We start from the raw sequence: 20,604 nt of genomic DNA on the forward strand, positions 1-20,604 counted from the left end.
AATATCTTTCATACATTTCATTGTGTACATTAAAGAATGTAAGTTTGCCTTTTTCCTGTAATCAATACTTAATAAAGGATTTATTTTTATTTATTTATATACAATTTCATACGTGGTTCGTGATAGTAAACTCGATAGGACACAGTGGCACTATGAACATCCGAATCACTCATCATTCGAACATTCAAATATTTATTCGAATATTAGTATATTCCAAGTAATGTTAACGACGTTAATATGCTTGCCTTTATAGTTAATAATGTCAATTCTTACTTAAAACATACTTCCTTAACAGGACATTGAAGAAAAGGTAGTTGCCAACGGCCATACCATGCTGAATATACCGGTTCTCGTCCGATCACCGAAGTCAAGCAGCATCGGGCCTGGTCAGTACTTGGATGGGTGACCGCCTGGGAACACCAGGTGCTGTTGGTATACTTTTTCTAATTTTGTTTTTCACAAAGACGAATATTCTCACATCGTTCACCACGATAATTTCGTAATCATGCATTACTTAAAACAATTAGCAACGCTTTCCACGCGCTGGTCTTTTTGAGTATTCACCGACAAACCTACGTAGCTACAATAACTCACTCGAAGCCATATGCATTCGCCAACGGCCATACCATGCTGAATATACCGGTTCTCGTCCGATCACCGAAGTCAAGCAGCATCGGGCCTGGTCAGTACTTGGATGGGTGACCGCCTGGGAACACCAGGTGCTGTTGGCATCTCTTTTTCAAATTTCATTATCCTTCAAGTACGAAAATACTAGAAACATTAATTTTATAGTACTTTCAAGAGATAATTTATCAACATTATTTCATAGCGATTAATCGATATTCTAAGCGTTATACCCACTATTTCTTACACTAACAGCCTGTTTATTTGCACGGCACATTAAAATAACCTGATTTCCGATCCGTGTGCACCTACTACTATACTTAACACGGAATGTATTACCACTTTTTAAAAGTAAATTATTATGACTAAGTGTAGATCTCCGGCGAGTAAATGCCTTTCGTATACAAGCACGACACATCTCCGCTATGTGCTTTACTTTTTTACTAACAGCATATAGAAATTGGATTTCAACGTGTTTCTACATAACAGAATGAAGCAAATTTCGTGATTTAACTCTTTCGAATAATGTGTTGGTCCTGACAAGGACCGTTTGAAATGAAAAATCTTGAAGAAGATTTTTACTTAGAGCTTGTGTACTTGGTAACAGCCTTCGTACCCTCACTTACAGCGTGCTTGGCAAGTTCACCAGGCAAAAGAAGGCGCACAGCTGTTTGGATTTCCCGGCTGGTGATAGTTGACCGCTTATTGTAATGGGCCAAACGAGAAGCTTCAGCAGCAATACGCTCGAAGATGTCATTAACAAAGCTGTTCATGATACTCATAGCTTTGCTAGATATGCCAGTGTCAGGATGCACTTGCTTCAAAACTTTGTAGATGTAAATGGCATAGCTCTCCTTCCTCCTCCTCTTCTTCTTCTTATCTCCCTTGGAGATATTCTTTTGGGCTTTACCAGCCTTCTTTGCAGCCTTTCCGCTAGTTTTTGGTGGCATGATGACTCACTCGTTCAGCAAAATTAGATGTGTCCGCCGATTTATCGACTTCATTTAAATTACAGTACGTGTTTCAATTCGCGCCAACTGCCTTGCTTTTCATTTGATGCACTCGGGTGCACGCTTGAAGTAGTAACAAAACTGACTTGATTCATGGGAGGCCGCAATTTTTCCTCTCATCTTATTACGAAAGAATATTGAACAATGTCTGGTCGCGGCAAAGGTGGAAAAGTCAAGGGAAAGAGCAAGTCCCGCTCCAGCAGGGCTGGCCTTCAATTCCCAGTAGGCAGAATCCATCGTCTTTTGCGAAAGGGTAACTATGCCGAACGAGTTGGTGCTGGCGCTCCCGTGTATTTGGCTGCAGTCATGGAATACCTGGCAGCTGAAGTTCTTGAGTTGGCAGGCAACGCTGCTCGTGACAACAAGAAGACTAGGATTATTCCACGTCATCTGCAGTTAGCTATCCGTAACGACGAGGAATTAAACAAGTTGTTGTCTGGAGTTACAATCGCTCAGGGTGGTGTTTTGCCCAACATTCAAGCTGTACTTCTGCCCAAGAAAACTGAGAAGAAGGCATAAATGTAAGACCTATATCTCATACAAATCGGCCCTTATGAGGGCCACAAACCCCTTTATAGAGGAGATTTACGATTGAAATGAATTGTTTTCGATATACAGACTCATCAAAAGTGTCTGAGATAGTTGCTTAGTTTCATTCGAAATTCTCGCTGCTATTCGATTAATTAGTATATGTGTAGTCGTCGATCGTAATTGAAGCCCATAGGAAGTCACACTAACTTTAGAATACTCCAAACAGCGATGTGCTTAGTTCCCACTACATTATTAATTATAAGATCATTACCTTTTGTATTGTCGCTAGCTACATTTTTTTGATATTTGCGTACATCGGGCTCATATTACCCAGAGGACAGGACAGTCGAGCCCAGATTCTCAGCAATGGAAGAAAACCTCATACCACATATTCTCATGTACTTCATGCTAGACAAAGGAATTTCCAACATTCTTAAAGCACTCATGTTTCTCTCTTGCGTTGGCTTGGCTGAAATTACTCTGTTCAATATGTTCTCGACATTTATTATTGTTCATTACTATGCCCCAATGACATCATGAACAGAGCGGATCAGAAAACTTTCCTAAATTTCTTTTGCAACATAGTAATGACATTAAATGCACACTTAAGTACGATTTATTCTTTGCAAGGTCGATATTCATATTTGTGTGATATGTGTTATATGTATATGGTTTGTAATACGCAACTACTCTTATTCTCTGATCTCAGAACTCATTTGCTACTGTGCCCAACGAGCGAGCCTAGGTTTCTTGTAACTACTGCCTTTCTTTAGTAAATAATGTGAAGTATACAATGCATTAACCTACATCTCATATTTGTATTACTCTTTATTTTAGTAACCCGCTACGAAGTGTCATTAATTTACATGTAAATCACAATAGACACTACCGCAAAAGAAAGAAATCGAACCCAAGACCACGTAAACAAGATAAAGGACAAGATTCAGGTTTCTAACGCATTATTCGCCCCTCACAGCACAGTATAGAAGTTGTATAAGCCTCTATACGTACATCCTACTGTCAGAACAGAAATTCCGACTTGCGTTTCGCATCTCTCATGCTCGCTACTTCCAACAAATCGCCAATTTCCAACCAGAACCCCTTCTCCAGCATTAATACTGCTACATGATATGAATACGTATACATGAACGTACATAATGTAAAAAAAAACGTATGATTTTCTCAAATTAATCTCTCTACGTCTGTAATTTAGTGTGCATCAAAAGGCTTTAATGTAGTTACACGAATTCTTATAATCTAACAGAAAATCGCACAAAGTAAATCTTTCCCTTTATATAAATTTGTTGGCTCTGAAAAGAGCCGTTTATGCCAATTTTATATCCAAAATAGGAGGAACCCCAACTTAACCTCCGAAACCGTACAGGGTTCTTCCTTGCCTCTTCAAGGCATACACAACATCCATAGCTGTCACTGTCTTCCTCTTGGCGTGTTCTGTGTATGTAACAGCATCTCTGATTACGTTCTCCAGGAATACTTTCAATACTCCTCGGGTCTCTTCATAAATGAGACCAGAGATACGCTTCACACCACCACGGCGAGCAAGACGCCTAATAGCGGGTTTGGTGATACCCTGGATGTTGTCACGAAGAACTTTACGGTGGCGCTTGGCACCTCCTTTGCCAAGACCCTTGCCTCCTTTTCCACGTCCTGTCATTTCGATATGTTACTGCTTCGCTCACCACACACGAGAAATACAAGCCCAAGCTGAGTGTTTTCTTGACCGTTGATTATTTGTAGGAAGTAACGGGCCAAAGCCCTTGTCTTCTTTCTGTGTTGAAACTTGGCGTTGATTTTGAGGTGGTCGTATGTGATTGAAGGAACCGCAACTGTCGCAGGTTCCTTTAGTTGTCCTTCATGTTGTTAAGGCGGTTTTGGCATCTTGTACAGTCGACGGGGTGGGTCTTTGGTTCCGAGGGATGCGATGACTGGATCTGTTGATCTTGAAGCCTTCATCCAGAATTTGGTTGATTGCTGATGACGCAGTTCTTGAAGTAGTGGGATATCGAGGTCCTCATGAATTTGAAGTATTCGGGTGTCCATAGAATGGCCCGTGATGGCCCTGGCGGCTCTGTTTTGTACCACCTGGAGGTGGCGCAGGTGACACTGGTATGTGTGTTCCCATGCTGGATGGGCGTACATTAGGATGGGTAGGATGTACATTCGGTAAACATGTCGTTTTGTTTCTTGGGTGAGTTGAGGGCTCAACAGGATGGGTAGAAGGGATCGGAATCTTTGTGTTGCTTTCTTGGCTGTTGCCTCCAGGTGGGTTCCGAATTTCAAGTGACGGTCCAGCACTACTCCAAGGTATTTCGCCTGTTGTTGGATGGGTATGTTTCTTCCATGCAGGGTGAAGTTGTATTCCCGTGGTGTCCGGTTCCTAGTGAAGTCGACCAGTGCTGTCTTCTCTGTGTTGACTTGAATTTTCCAGTCATTGGTCCACTGTTCCAGCTGTTCGATGTGTCTGCGGAGGTACAGGTGAGCAAATCTGAAGTTATGGTGACTTGCGAAGATGGCAGTATCATCCGCAAAGGTCGCCGTCATGGTTGTTCTGGTGGTGGGAAGATCTGCCGTGTACACATTGTACAGGATCGGGGATAGACAGGATCCTTGTGGCACTCCTGCTCTGATTGTTCTTGGTTCTGTGAGGTTGTTCGCATGGGAGACTCTGAATGTGCGGTTGGTCAGGTAGCTTTTCAGAGTTTTCACTAAGTGTCGTGGTACTCCTACTTGCAGTAGTTTGTGTAGTAGTCCTGCATGCCACACTTTGTCAAACGCTTTGCCTATATCTAGGAAAAGACCGAGAGTGTGGCCTCCTTCGTTGAACTGATAAGTTATTTGTTCAGCTACTCTGACCAGTTGGTGGGTGGTGCTGTGACCAGGCCTGAACCCGAATTGGTGAGGAGGAAGGATGTTGTTTTCCTCGATGTGCTTCATCAGTTTCTGTTGTATCACTCGCTCGACCACTTTGCTTGGATGTGACAGCAGACTGATGGGTCTGTAGCTTTTGGGTTCAGTCCTGGCCGCTCCTGGTTTGAGTATTAAAATTACTCTTGCTTCTTTCCATGCGGCGGGGTAGTATCCTGTTGCTAGAATTGCGTTTGTTAGTCTACATAGTAGAACTATAGCCTTCCTCGGAGCATGTTTGAGTGCCAGTGGTGGAAGCCTGTCTGGTCCCGCTGCTTTGTTTGGATTGATTGTTCGGATGATTTGCTGGATCTTCCGAGGTGTGGTTAGCTCTTGTGCTGGTAGGTGATGCTGTCCAGTTAGTTGCTGCATGCTTTGCTGTGTTGCTTCCAGGATTCCCTCTGGCACTGGAGTGTTGTTCTCCGTGAATGTTTGTTCCAGATGATCTGCGAGAAGGTCAGCTTGCTGTTTCGGTGAATAAATTAGTCCTTGCGGCCCTCGTAGTGGTTGAGTTTTGGGGGGTCCAGGTGTTCTTGACAATGACTTTAGAAGTCTCCAGAAGTCTCTGGATGGCGTTTCAAGCTCCTGAAGTCTGGCGTTCCACTGGTTGAGTCGGAGGCGCTGGAGGCGTTTCTTCACCCTGGTGGTCAGTGAATTCCATAGGGTTTTGAATGCTGGGTGGCGTGTGGCCTGCCATTTCTTCCTGGCCCAGCGCTTTAGGTGGATGAGTGCTGTAGTCCTCAGATCCTCTGGTTTCTGCTCTTCTGGAGGGATGAGTTGGGTAGTTGTTGCCAGTCTATATGCGGTTTGCATTGATGCCGTGAGTGTTGCAAGTGTGGCATCTATCTCGTCCGGTGTGTTGACTGGCAGCCTGGGGTCGATCATTTCTGCAAGATTCCTGGTGTAGTCGTCCCAGTTAGTTTGACGGAGGCGTGGTACTTGATTGGCTGGAACGTGTGTACGCAGCGCTACCGTCATGGTGACTGGGACGTGGTCTGAATGAAGTGCGATAACTGAATTTGGTCCGTCCTTGATTGTAATGTTAGCCGTGAGAGCCATGTCTAACACATCTGGTTCACCTCCATTAGTCGGGAAGTGTGTAGGATCTGGAGGAGCTGTGGCCAGGAAGTCGATGTTTCTCAGTGCTTGGAACAAATCCCGTCCGCCCTGGTTGGATACCCTGGAATTCCAAGCGGGGTGCTTGCAATTCAGGTCCCCGCCTACGAGAACTCGATGTCCTAGTCTTCTTAGCGCTTGCAGGTCCTGGGCTTGGATAGGTGCCAATGGCTTCTTGTACGCCGAGATGAGCTGAAGGGGGCCATCTGGAGAGTGGATGGTTACTGCTGTGGCCTCTATGGTTTGTAACGGTGGCAACTGTAGTGTGTCGTGAGCGATGTGTCTCTTCACCAGAACAGCTGTGCCTCCCTTGCGTCCTTGCCGGTCTGTTCTATACATCACGTAATTGCGAATCTTGAAGGTGTCTGGAGGATGGAGATGAGTTTCACTGAGTAGGGCTATGTCAATCTTTTCTCGAGTGAGAAAATCCGTCAGCTCTAGCCTCTGGTCTCTGACTCCGTTCGCGTTCCAAAACGCGAGTCTCAGGTCTCGGGTTATGGTTGACTTATTCTGTTCCATCATCGAGGATGCTGGCTGCAATTTCAAGGAGAGTTGTGAACTTCGTGACGGGGTCTGTAGCTGTTTTCATTTTCTCTAGTCCTGACTTCAAGGTGTTCATGAATTTCCTGATGTTGAGTCCCTTTAGTAGTTCCATCACTTCCTTGATGGTCGCTGCCAGGGATGGTTCTTGGCTGCAGTCTTGTTGCGCTGGGGTTGGCTGATCTTGGTTGCTTTGTTTTCGTTGTGGCGGATCTTGACGTCTGGTTGGCCCTTCCTCTGGGGTGGTTTCTCTGATGGTCGGTTTCTCTGGTGGGTTCTGTTTGGTTTCCGTTGGCTGAGGTTTGGTGGACTCTTCTTGGCGTGGTCGACTTCTCACTGTCTTGTCTGTGGTGGACGTACTTGGTCTTGTTGTCTTTTGTGGGGTGTCTGCTGTCTCAGAGGTGCTTGTCGGGTCATCTGATGGCGGATTGGGGGCGGTGAATCGTTGGTTCCCCCTCTTCATTTTGGCTTTCTTCAGGTAATCGCAGCCCTGGTAATTTGCAGGGTGGGCTCCCTGGCAGTTAGCACACTTGGCTGGTGTGTCCCTTGATGTTTTGGGGCACTCTCTGTTGTGGTGGGGTCCAGCACACTTGACACAGCGTGGAGTGGCATTGCAGGTCAGCTGGGAATGTCCTGTCCTTTGGCACCTGAAACACTGCAGCATGTCTGTGCCTTTGTACGGTTCTATCTCTACTCTGAAGTGGAGTAGGAAGCGAACCTTATATATGTCAGAGTTGGTGGTTGTTTTTGGGAGAGAGACCAAGAACAGCGGAAAGAGTGGTCTGACTCCCTTCTCGTCTGGTCGGCCTCTGAGTTGAGAGACCGCAGCGGGGGTGTATCCCAGTGCTTCTAAGGCTTTATGTATGTCGTCAGGTGATGTGTCAAGAGGTAGCTTCCTGATTACTACTTTGAGAGGTCTGTTTGATTTTGGTAGCTCCGTGGAGTAGGACGCATTCGTCTGGAGGCAGTAGGCGTCGATTTTCTGGAAGTCCTGCATATTGGCGCAGTGTATTTTTATAAAATCTTTGTTGTGAAAAGCCTCTGGGGGTTCTGTACATGTGGCAGCCAAGGTCTGGACGTATGTACTTCTGTTCTTGATGCCGTATATGTATATGGGTGGTATCTTCTTCGTTGCGAGATTCGGGAGGGGGATTTCTTTGGGGCTTTCTCCCGTTTCTTGGATGATGTCCATCTTCTCGATCTTTTCTGAGATTGTTGTTTCGTCGTCCTCTTCCTCTTCGGCTGCTGCTTCTCTGTCAAGTTTTTGCTGTCGAAGCACCGAGTACTGGTTCCTGAATTGCACTACAGAAGCGATGGTTGCACACAATGACGTTTTTGGTCTGAACGTCTTCTTGGGGGTGATATATCCTGATGTGTCGTCATTTGACGTTCTTGACGGACCTGCTTTCGCGCTGTCAGTTTCAGCTTCACTAGTCTTGTTTGCTTGTTCCACTTGGGGTGGGGTTGGGAGGGGGGGGAAGACCTCCTGACTCGTTGTCTTCGGTGCTGGCTGGTTGTCCTTCGTGGGTTTGTGGGTGGGTAGAGGCTCCATTGGCTCTGGGATAATTCGGGGGGAGGGTGGCACTACTCGTTTCTTTGGCACAGGCCCAATGGGCGTGTACTTCAAGGCTTTATACTTTTTCAAAATGTTCTTACTGTCCTGGATGGGTTTCCGCGTACGTTTAGCCTGTAAAGGCATTTCGATTTCTTTTTGTGGCTCTCGAAAGGGCCAGTCGTAGACACTAGTTTCTCAATGTCTCACTAGGATTGAGCGGGGTGCACTTGTGGTCCTTGTAAGGGCCGAACACTAGTACTATGTACGATGTTCACAGGGTGTCTCTAGTAAAAGCCAGAGATAATGGCTTGTATTGGTGTGGGGAGTTCACTCTGTGGCTCTTGAAAGGGCCAGAGCACTAATTGCAATGTAAAATGCTCACACTGTAACTCTAGTAAGAGCTGGGATCAATATATTATATTGGTATGAGAGTTCACGTATGTGGCTCTTGTAAGGGCCGGAGTTTATGATATTGTGATTTTACTAACACTATGGCTGTTTTTCTGTTCTGTCAGTTCACTGTTTAGCTGGTAAGGTTTTATTATTTTTGTTAACTGGCTGGTAGTTTCCCGTATACGCTGTTGCCAGGAGCTTTTTAGGCTTGCTCCCGGCTGGCCTATTTTTCTTTTTGCCTTTTCCTTCACTTTTATTATGGTGGGGAACTAATTTTCATTTTTAGGCACTCTGAACGCATCGAGTGCTTCCAGAGCACTGTGACGAGGGCTATGATGAGTCTGATATTTATATGAAATGCTCGGGAAAAGCGGCTCCCTGATTGGCTCCCTTGCTTGCGTCTCCCCGACCAATCAGAAGAGCGCTCTCGAGTTGTGTCTTCTCGGGGCCACGCAAGTTCCTGAACAAAACTGATCGTCAGCTTCAATATGGCGCCTTTGGTGCTAGCTGTGCTTTGTTGCTAACTACTCCTAGCTACTGCTAACTAGCACATGCAACATGCACACAGCACTAGCACAGACACTTCCTATTGTTCACTGCACTTATAATGTTCACAAACACTACAATTAATGTTTATTTCTCTATTTGGATAGTTTCTGAGGGGAAAAAGTTTTTATTTCCTCACAAAACCACGTAATTTGTCGGAGCACAAACACACGCGTGTCGCGCACTTCGTCTTGCCCAAGACTCGTGGTTTTGTTCCTTCGATCATGCAGGGAAAGCACGGAGGAAAAACACAAAACGTGTCTAAGCCAATGAGAACTGTCCTTTTCGACTGACTTTATCCAATGAGAAATAGCTTGATTTAACGGTTTTGCTCTTTATATAACTTGACTTCATTCAGCGCGCAATTATTTGAAACAAGTCGTGACAGTTGCAATGGCACGTACCAAGCAGACAGCTAGGAAATCTACTGGAGGCAAAGCTCCTCGAAAGCAGCTTGCCACCAAAGCTGCAAGAAAGAGTGCTCCAGCTACCGGTGGAGTGAAAAAGCCCCATCGTTACAGGCCTGGTACTGTGGCTCTCCGAGAAATTCGTCGTTACCAGAAGAGCACTGAATTGCTCATCCGCAAGCTGCCCTTCCAACGACTCGTCCGAGAAATTGCACAAGATTTCAAGACAGATCTTCGCTTCCAAAGCTCAGCTGTCATGGCTTTACAGGAGGCAAGTGAAGCTTACCTTGTAGGGCTTTTCGAAGACACCAACTTGTGTGCTATTCACGCAAAGAGAGTCACAATCATGCCTAAGGACATTCAGCTTGCTCGCCGCATCCGTGGGGAACGTGCTTAAGTTTGAAGTTCTGGCACTGAGTTCAAAAACGGTCCTTTTTAGGACCAATACACTACTTAGAGATGCTGTTATCCTAACAAGGATCTTGTCCATACTTGTTATCTTTTTTTTTTAAATTCTCACGCCGTATGTTGCATAGTTAATACATCTACCTTCGTTTTCCTGTCGTTTCGTATATCATCCTATCTTTCAAGTATATTCTTTAGTTTTCCCCTATGTTTACCGATTGATTATCTTCGTTTTATGTGGTCAAGGGTTCGATTTTGCCATATGTTGCATAACTTAACTTCGATTCAACCACTGTTTGCCCTTCTCAACGTTATTAATCTGATAGAACTCGCAGGCGAAATATGTACTTCTTCCAAGGTAGCAAAAGTAATATTATTTTGTCAGAGGTCGCTGCTGTTGAATGCAAACGTTAAACTAAACTTTCTTTAAGTGTCTGTTTGTACTTAACATCAGTTCAATTGTACACCTACATTTCTGCTGGTGTTACTATTTTTCTTTATAGCAATATTACGAATTATAAGACGGTATCCGTGGTTATTAGCGTGTTCCCTTTTCCTAACACTTTCTCATTACACCAGTATTTCCATCATTCATTAGGCGTAATCACCCGTCTCCTTTATCATAAAAATCATAATAGTACGACGTTAAATTGAAACATAGTCTACTTCACTTTCACGAGTTGTAATAAGTTCGAACATTTCTTTCACCCCAGCCTTGAAAAGAGTTGATTTTAGTTTAGTGTCCCTTTCAGCAGCAAGGCTGTTTCAAACGTGGACCTACTTATTAACGTGCAATGCGAAACATTTGAGCTCCCACCGAGAATCGAACCCAGTCAGCCTGCAAAAGTTTTTCTAACAAATGCATTAAGTGCGTTTTCTGTACTGTTTCGCTACTTGAAGATAGGAACAAGGAAAAAGTAAGTGATCACAAATTGACATTACGTAATGTGTTCCCCATTTTTTTTCGAGTACACCATTCTTGACACCCGTGAAAGCTTTCTTTCCCCACCCTCAATTCCCCTCTGTTATAAAGCACTTACATCAAGAAGTGCTTCGGTTAAAAAGAAAACTCAAAGTCCCTTGCGTGTATACTATACATTGCTATGAATGAACATGTGATAATGATAGGAAAAGCACAATTTTACTCTTCTCAAAGTATTTGATGGCTCTAAAAAGAGCCGTTTTAAAATGTCAGATGATTTACTGACACATTTACTTCTTCTTTGGTGCAGCCTTCTTAGCACTTTTCGGTTTTGCTGTAGCCTTCTTTGGCTTCGGGGCCTTTGGCTTCTTGGGAGTTTTTGCCTTCTTCACTTTAGATGGTGATTTCTTAGGTTTGGGAGCAGCAGCCTTTTTCTTTTCACCAGTCTTCTTGGGACGTTTAGCTGCTGGCTTTTTCGCAGGCTTCTTCTCCTTTGATGCTGATCGTTTCGCCTTGGTTGAAGATCCACCTTCAGGCTTCTCCTTCAGCGATGAAGCACTAAGCTTAAACGATCCAGATGCACCTTTTCCCTTGGTCTGAACCAAAGACCCAGAAGCAACTGCACTTCTCAAGTATTTCTTGATAAATGGAGCAAGCTTCTCGGCATCCACTTTGTAGTTCTGAGAGATGTATTTCTTAATAGCTTGCAGTGAACTTCCTCCCCTTTCCTTCAAATTCTTGATGGCGTTGTTCACCATTTCTGATGTTCTTGGATGAGAAGGTGTTGTTTTTGGTTTCTTAGGCTTTGCAGACTTCTTAGGAGAAGCCTGTGCCGGGGCTGCAGGTGCTGATGCCGTATCTGCCATTGCTTTCTGCAATAAACTCAACGATACTGAAGAATGAAATTTTCGCTAGCAGGCAGCGTTGAGTTTGGTTACGGAGCGCGGACCGGATAGAAAGCACTTGCTGAGGCGGGCTGAGGTAAACAGAAGTTCGTAGTTGCCACAACGATAAGTGTGTTTCCTTCTATTTTGATAAACGATTTTTTTCAGGTATTCAATGAATGCACCAGATCCTATTCTTCCTTACTGGCTAGAAGAAACTTTATTCCACATAACTCAAAAGGCATTTGTTTTTATTCGCTTTTCTATTTTATGTTTCAGTCATTGCTAAGTCGGTCACACTACTTTTTCACCCTCCTTGTGCTTATAATTTTCATAATTTAACATGGAAATACTTATCAATAAATAATTATATTACCATGGTAATTAACTTCAATCCTTCCTGTGATTATACGCAAAGTACCATCTTCGTACTGCTTACTATAGTTCAATGAAGGGAATCTATAAAGTAACGCGTGTCGCACACATCTGCCTTGCAAACTCCCTGGCCTACTTCCAATGTATAGACTTTTATTTCAAATCCTGATTTAATTTCATAATTTTCTGTAGATTTTAACATTTTATTACCCAGCTTCTTAATACGAATGACAATCAAGCCTAAATATTTATTCCCTTTAACTTTATTTTTCTTTTTTATTTTGTGCCTTGTTTCATATTTGTTCTTACGTTAGCAATTAACGCACTTACCGTAGTTATGTATGAACAGGTTGTTTCTATATTTATTTTATTCCAAATAAATTAAATATATATACGGATTATTTTATGGTAGTTGATATTTTCTGTTGTTTCCTACGTGAATTGAGGAAACGCACGGACTTTCGCCTAATTCTTGTGCTACTTTCATATGTCTGTATCTGTCGAATGCTGTCGATCTGTCGAAATGTGTATTACTATCTGTCGATTCATCGAGTGAACTGAATTCGTTAACCATTTCACCAGGCGCGCATGCATTTTTTTTTCTTCTAAGGGATCCAAGCTTCGGGGGGCAAGGTTCCAATACTACAAGCCACTATGTCTATATACTATTATTCTGCATTCGAAAACACGATAAATATTCCACTTACTTTTTCACAAAAACATGATACAGACAGAGTACAGATGAAGTGTAAGATCAGATTTATATTGATGATACATCAATATTTTCCCTGTTAATAACTACATTTAATGAGAAAGTCTGCAAATGTATGTTCACTTAGGAACTTTTGCGAGGAGTCCGCACCCGGTGGACACCCCGTGAGTACGCCTCTGCACTTGACTATACTTCGAATTATACTGCAAACAGTTGTATTTTAGTTTCCCCGTTTAGTTCATCGATATCATTAACACAAAGAAAATAGATGTTATAGATGCGTATTCTCAGTTCTCGCTTTATATCCGGACGTCTGCAAAAATCTACTCCTTTTCTTTCTTTCACGCATCCACCAAACTAACAATGATTTGTATTATAATATTTGCGCATAAAATGTATATCTCATACCTTCCATGTTCTCAAGTATTCATAGACAAAAACGGTTATTTTCTGCGAACAAATTGTCCAAACACAGTGCAAATGTCATCTATAGATTGTCCTGGTTCCGTCTGCGTGTACATAACAATGCGTCATAATCATACATTGCACATTAAGGATATCAATTAATCTTCCCAAATTCCTAGATATGCCTGGCAAAAGTTCCGCGTGTTGTAAGGATATTACATTTGTACTACCGACAAGGTGGTATCTTCCAACATTGAAGTTCAATAAACCCCAAATGTGTCGGATATAGTATTTGATTTCTTGTCTCATTGTTTGCGTCAGAGATGTCTTCTCAAGTTAGGATTTACGATACATACAGGATGAGTTGTATATATTGTTGCTGCCAGCTCTATATTAATCCCATATTTGTAAACGAATAAAAACAGTATTCTAATTATAACAATGTGCTCACAATTAATTTTATTCTTAATTGTTATACGTATTGTTGATTAAAAATGAAAATGTTGCTAAGTGAATTTTATTAATATTTTCTGTTGCGTGATATAGGAAGTGAGTGAAATATTGGAGGAATATAGTGTGCGTAGCAGATGATGTGCAGTGGCTTTGGATCGCCTGTGATAAGGTAAGGCATTTGCTATTTTAATTAACGCATTTTATATACTGTAATCCTAATTATTTTTATGTGAATGTGCTTACTACTTGTGTATTCAGTGGGACCGATGTTTTAATATGTATGGTCAAGCAGTGTCGAGCCTGGTCAGTGTGTGGATAGGTGACCATTTTTTGTAAATCGATAACATTTAACTTTGTAAACACGGATGAAGTAGAAGTATATTTATTTTATTTTTTACCTCAAATATGTAGGACACTTCTCCTTTGTACATCAATTATTATTATTAGTTCAACTTGTTTACAAGTTAAATGAAAAGAATAGTCGTTATCGTGTGATGATTGTGCTCATTAGGCTAAAGAAGACTCGTGATAAGAAAGAAAAGAAGAACGGTGCTCAAGTTTCGTCACAGCATATTCTCAAAAATTTACAGGCAAAATTCAGTGTTCTGCATGAAAAGGCATATTTGTACGAAAAAAAAAAAATTCTGCAGACGACAGAATTAAATAAAGTAATACACATGTATTTTAGAGTTACTGGTGTAAAATCATTACAAGTGCTTTGCCAGGTGGCCAATAAAAAGCACGAATACTATTTAAGGGAGCCAAAACAGGAGAAAGCTGGGGGCCTGAGCGATAGCAAGAATGTGCGTCCAAAGTGAACAGGAGCGAAGGCGACGCGGGTATACGTATAAGCAAGGGTAGTGGAAACCAGTTAGTTTTCGAGTTTCAATAGCACTTGTCATGCATCCATACTAGTAGCGCCCCGCTTGTAAACATTAAGTACACTATGCAAGAATACACCGCCGGTGGAAAATAGTACCTAATACAGTTATCTTTCATATATACTGACTTATTTTACAGTAGTAACCCAACACTAGTAAACGTAAAATAAAAGTGTATAACTTTATATTTAATTCTATCGCCTGGCTTAGTTTTTCACCTGTAAGATGTACTTATTTAGAGCAAGTTTCTTAACTAGCAAATTAAACCGAGAACCACAGCAACCATATATATATTCTTATGATGTACTTTTCTTTGAGTGGTGTTCTCTGTCTATTGAATAACATTTTCTCAGTTTAATGCTAGCAAAAAACAAAACAAAATCAAAGTGTTTCTATATAAATTTAGTTCACCGTGTTGTAATATCACATGGAATTGAAAAACGAATAGTCGAACCTCTGCTATCTCGATCAAACTTCTCAGGATGATATACTGACTTACCGCAGAAGTTCGACTGAATACGTTTCTCAGTTCCATGGGAGAACCTGGAGAAGCAAAAGCCTGCGCAACGGAAAATACTAAATAAACTTGTAGAGCAGGTCAAGATGTATCATCATGCCAAGTTTCATTCAGATCAGAGAAGTTTGGCTGCAGCCATTTTCATTACAAAGCACAAAATGGATGGTCCCTAACCTCGAGAATCTTCACAATTGTCGACGAGTTGAACTGCACTCATCTGATCAAAATCAAACTTAAAATGACAGTTCACTTTCAACTGTTAAATAATATGATATGCAGGCTTCTGCTTTCCTAGTTACAGTCTATCCACTGTGGTATGCATATTAGTACAAATGTGAGAGTGCATATTTATTAAAGATTTGCTTCAAAAAGCGATGAAAGACATAGGCATTGCCGCGGGCGGTGATAACAAGATGCCGGAAAACGAACAAGCAGAAAGAATATGGGCTGAAGAAGTGTAAACGACGACGCGGCGGCCCGTAAAGGTGTTGCCGTCCTATTAAATGAATAATATCAAAAGAAAGAAAAAAAAAGTAAAAAATTTCGCGCTCGTAATCAAGACAGAAAGCAACTAAAGGAAATCTTTGTTTTACGTCCCACGTTATGCCGCTTAGGCTAAAAGAGGCGCTGATTATGAGAAATGATTGAAATGGTGGTGGAATGAAGAAAGTGGGAGGAAACGGGAGAACCCCGCGGTAACCCACCGCACATAGTTTTTGTCCACCATAAAGTTAACTTGGCGGGGGCTCAAGACAGAAAGACGGTTGGAAAAACAAATAAACGATGTTGCATCCCGTAAAAATGTTCGCGACCTATGAAATCAATATTTTTTCTTAAAGAAAAAAAAGAATTAAAAAGAGAAAAAAAGGTCAAAATTTCGCGCTCGCTTCGCTCGCGATCAGCAGAGAAAAGAGGACGTGACGCACCCCTAAAAGTGTTGGCGACCGATTGAATAAATATTGTGGGTAAAAAAAAAAAAAAAAAAAAAAAAAAAGTCAAAAATTTCGCGCTCGCTTCGCTCGCGATCAGCACAGAAAGAAGGACGTGACGCGCCCCTAAAGGTGTTGGCAACCGATTCAATACATATTGTCGGTAAAAAAAAAAAAAAAAAAAAAAAAAAAAAAAAAAAAAAAAAAAACGCTCGCTTCGCTCGCGATCGACATGAAAAAGGCAACGACGTGACGCCCCGTAAAATTGTCGGCGACCTATTCAATCAATATATTCGGTTGAAAAACAAAGTCAAAAGTTTCCCAATCGCTTCCCTCCCGATCGACATAAAAAAAAAGGCAACCGCTTCACCTCTCCTTATGCATTCATCAGTAAACATACAACCATAGATCACAATACCACTCACATCACCTATCAGTTCTCCACGTCCATCAAGATCCAATCATCGCCCTGGCCCTTTATGATGATACACAACATTACATGTTATTGTGTGCATTGCCCCGCGTTACAATACATGACCAAAAAAAAGAGAAAAAGAGCTGCACTGCCTTCAGTGTAGACATGTTCGTATTCGTAGAAAATGATTTTAGGTACACGATAGTACAGTAATCTATCTTCACATGCTTCAGATGTGAACGATACCTACACATGAAGAGGGCTCCCGAGGTTTCCTTTTCCAATAGGATGGAGCTCCACCACACTTGCAGAATGACGAGAAGTTATGTTAATAAATATATCCCAGAGTGTTTCGTAACTCGCCCTTGGTCCTAATGATGAAGCGTTCTTCAGATGGCCCCGATGTCTCCACACATGATACTATGCGACTTCTTTTCACGAGGCTCTCAAAGATCACGTTTGTGTCCTAACATTCTCTGCAGATATGACACAGCTGCGATAGCGGATCACAGAAGCCTTTCCTCTCCTTACAAGAGACGTGTTCATTCGAGTATGTGAGTAATTCGACTATCGATTAAATATCTCCCGTGTCACGATAGTAGTCACTTTCAATTCTTCTAACGAAGGTAAGAAAAAATGCTATACAAACTTCCTTTCGGTATATAAAGGATTAGGGGCCCAGAGAATATTTTCTTTCAAGAGGATACATTCTTTTTCGAACACCCTGTATATAGATCCTCTAATTATAACTGCAAACAAAATGTTGATTTTGCAATTGCTTCCATGAGAGAATATTCTGTGCACTTTCTTTCTGAAGGGCCGGGCCTAAACGTTTTCCTTAATCATTAAATTTAGTAGTTATCTACAATTACATAGTTTTCCATTGTTCTCAAAATAAAGATTTTTCTCTATGAATTGTTGAATGTTGCTAGGGATATTGAAGTAATTCTTTTTAGTGTTTTTTTCTTTACAATAATGTACTGAACGCCTGCATTAAGGAAGTTCGTGTGTCCATCTTGCAAAATGTTTCGTCTTTTTTCATGCCCACTAAGGTAAATATTCATTTTGCTCTTTTCTCTGTATGCAAACCACATTTCTTAAAGGCAACATTTTCATACAAATGTAGTACTAAAAACTTCTAATTGGCAACATCTGGGCTGCGAAGAGGAAAAAGAAAGAAATCTCGTACGTATTCGCGCGCAATTCGGAATTAGCCAATGAAAAGCACAAAAGCGGCCACCATCTCTCTCTCTTTCTTATTAACGGTTTTGTACTTTCTGCAGTTCTATCAGTGCTGCTAACCTCTTACTATATCATTGAATATGTATGTTTAGATATATATATATATATATATATATATATATATATATATATATATATTTTTTTTTTTTACAAAAAATCATACTACTACGGAATAATATTAAATGCCTTTAAACCCTCATTTCTGTTTGCACTTTCTGTTACACTACCTTCCCCGAACTTCTTTCAAGTTATTAAGTGCAGAACGGGGAGTTATACATATTTACTTGCGCTTTGACAATATCTGCACATTGTGTAATAATAGGAGACGTATAAAATAAAACTATATACTAATACGTATATATATATATATATATATATATATATATATATATATATATACAGTACACATTCCACTATCCGAGGCTTTCCTTTTCTTTTCTTGCTGACGATAAATTACGCTTTTAGAAATGTTGTCTGAAAACAATAAGAATATGTGCAAAAAATACAATCAGAGGTAGAGGTCTTTAACAGGAAATAAGCAAGGGAGTTGAAAAATTTTTTATGCATGTAAAAAATATAGACATGAACCAACTTGTGAAATAAAAAGACCAGAAAACTACTCTTTCTAAATTATGTGTAAACTTTTTACCGAAAACGAAAGTTGCACGAAAGACTTTTTGTCCGTTTTTTGGCCTCCGGTGCTTGGGGTCCCTGATTCAATCCCAGCTCGTGCCGTGTGAACTTTGTCGTGCATAAAGACCGTGCTCATGGGTTTTCTCGGGTTTCTCCCGTTTCCTCCCACTTTCTTCATTCAGTACTCATCATCACCGTCTCCTTTAGCGTAACCGGTATAAGTATGCGACGTAAATCTAAATATTTCATTTCATTTCCCTTTTCTGCTCATACTGCTGATTATGCGCGATTATGCCAACATCCAACTCCGCGGATAATCGTGCGATTACTGTATATACAACTAATACAGATACAACTAATTATATTATCAGTTACAGTATCGGTTTTTATTTACTAATTTGCCTCACTTTATTTGCATCCCTGCAGTAAATAATTCTTATCGATAATAGTTAAAATGTATATTACATTTTAGTGCTTCACGACTGAATGATCATCTGCCTTACGTTATCTCGCAGCTGAAGAGAATGCTACACTGAAAACTACCTTGCGTTATAAAGGGTAAGTGAAACATATCTTAAAAATATCTTTCATACATTTCATTGTGTACATTAAAGAATGTAAGTTTGCCTTTTTCCTGTAATCAATACTTAATAAAGGATTTATTTTTATTTATTTATATACAATTTCATACGTGGTTCGTGATAGTAAACTCGATAGGACACAGTGGCACTATGAACATCCGAATCACTCATCATTCGAACATTCAAATATTTATTCGAATATTAGTATATTCCAAGTAATGTTAACGACGTTAATATGCTTGCCTTTATAGTTAATAATGTCAATTCTTACTTAAAACATACTTCCTTAACAGGACATTGAAGAAAAGGTAGTTGCCAACGGCCATACCATGCTGAATATACCGGTTCTCGTCCGATCACCGAAGTCAAGCAGCATCGGGCCTGGTCAGTACTTGGATGGGTGACCGCCTGGGAACACCAGGTGCTGTTGGTATACTTTTTCTAATTTTGTTTTTCACAAAGACGAATATTCTCACATCGTTCACCACGATAATTTCGTAATCATGCATTACTTAAAACAATTAGCAACGCTTTCCACGCGCTGGTCTTTTTGAGTATTCACCGACAAACCTACGTAGCTACAATAACTCACTCGAAGCCATATGCATTCGCCAACGGCCATACCATGCTGAATATACCGGTTCTCGTCCGATCACCGAAGTCAAGCAGCATCGGGCCTGGTCAGTACTTGGATGGGTGACCGCCTGGGAACACCAGGTGCTGTTGGCATCTCTTTTTCAAATTTCATTATCCTTCAAGTACGAAAATACTAGAAACATTAATTTTATAGTACTTTCAAGAGATAATTTATCAACATTATTTCATAGCGATTAATCGATATTCTAAGCGTTATACCCACTATTTCTTACACTAACAGCCTGTTTATTTGCACGGCACATTAAAATAACCTGATTTCCGATCCGTGTGCACCTACTACTATACTTAACACGGAATGTATTACCACTTTTTAAAAGTAAATTATTATGACTAAGTGTAGATCTCCGGCGAGTAAATGCCTTTCGTATACAAGCACGACACATCTCCGCTATGTGCTTTACTTTTTTACTAACAGCATATAGAAATTGGATTTCAACGTGTTTCTACATAACAGAATGAAGCAAATTTCGTGATTTAACTCTTTCGAATAATGTGTTGGTCCTGACAAGGACCGTTTGAAATGAAAAATCTTGAAGAAGATTTTTACTTAGAGCTTGTGTACTTGGTAACAGCCTTCGTACCCTCACTTACAGCGTGCTTGGCAAGTTCACCAGGCAAAAGAAGGCGCACAGCTGTTTGGATTTCCCGGCTGGTGATAGTTGACCGCTTATTGTAATGGGCCAAACGAGAAGCTTCAGCAGCAATACGCTCGAAGATGTCATTAACAAAGCTGTTCATGATACTCATAGCTTTGCTAGATATGCCAGTGTCAGGATGCACTTGCTTCAAAACTTTGTAGATGTAAATGGCATAGCTCTCCTTCCTCCTCCTCTTCTTCTTCTTATCTCCCTTGGAGATATTCTTTTGGGCTTTACCAGCCTTCTTTGCAGCCTTTCCGCTAGTTTTTGGTGGCATGATGACTCACTCGTTCAGCAAAATTAGATGT

At 41.2% G+C, this 20,604-nt stretch overlaps 4 non-coding genes across 4 annotated transcripts; all 4 read left to right on the top strand.

Moving 5' to 3' along the window:
* Positions 1-316: 316 nt before the first annotated feature.
* On the top strand, positions 317-435 carry LOC145677583 (5S ribosomal RNA). The gene has a single exon (XR_014129887.1). It is a non-coding gene; the product is annotated as a 5S ribosomal RNA (ribosomal RNA).
* A 177-nt stretch (positions 436-612) lies between these two features.
* LOC145677580 (5S ribosomal RNA) lies at positions 613-731 on the top strand. Its single transcript, XR_014129884.1, has one exon. It is a non-coding gene; the product is annotated as a 5S ribosomal RNA (ribosomal RNA).
* An 18,584-nt stretch (positions 732-19,315) lies between these two features.
* LOC145677579 (5S ribosomal RNA) lies at positions 19,316-19,434 on the top strand. The gene has a single exon (XR_014129883.1). It is a non-coding gene; the product is annotated as a 5S ribosomal RNA (ribosomal RNA).
* Positions 19,435-19,611: 177 nt separating this feature from the next.
* On the top strand, positions 19,612-19,730 carry LOC145677581 (5S ribosomal RNA). Its single transcript, XR_014129885.1, has one exon. It is a non-coding gene; the product is annotated as a 5S ribosomal RNA (ribosomal RNA).
* Positions 19,731-20,604: the final 874 nt, after the last annotated feature.

Source organism: Thermobia domestica, unplaced genomic scaffold (assembly GCF_964235325.1).
Source record: "Thermobia domestica unplaced genomic scaffold, izTheDome1.hap1.1 HAP1_SCAFFOLD_1057, whole genome shotgun sequence".
In the NCBI taxonomy this organism is placed as follows: Eukaryota; Metazoa; Arthropoda; class Insecta; order Zygentoma; family Lepismatidae; genus Thermobia; species Thermobia domestica.